Source organism: Acanthisitta chloris, unplaced genomic scaffold, assembly GCF_000695815.1.
Source record: "Acanthisitta chloris isolate BGI_N310 unplaced genomic scaffold, ASM69581v1 scaffold26074, whole genome shotgun sequence".
Classification (NCBI taxonomy): Eukaryota; Metazoa; Chordata; class Aves; order Passeriformes; family Acanthisittidae; genus Acanthisitta; species Acanthisitta chloris.
In genome coordinates, this window is record NW_008668004.1 from 11,773 (window position 1) to 12,055 (window position 283).

Genomic DNA, 283 nt, shown 5'->3' on the forward strand with positions numbered 1-283 from the left:
CCCCAAGGATGGAGCTTGATCTGTGCAGAACAGACTCTCAGTGCCATGGCAAAGGCACAGATCCCAGAAACCAGGTGGGATGGAGCACCTGCTGTAGGTCCAGCCCTCACCAAGCTCCCCTCACAGCAGCCCTGCTGCAAGGCAATACCAGCAACAGGGAAGGTGCTGGTCCCTATGGGAGCAGGACTTGGGCTGGTCTGAAAGTGAAGGGCACCTACACTTACAGTATTAGAATTTAATGGAGTGAGTCCATGAGAGTATTTAAGTACAGAATATATATATA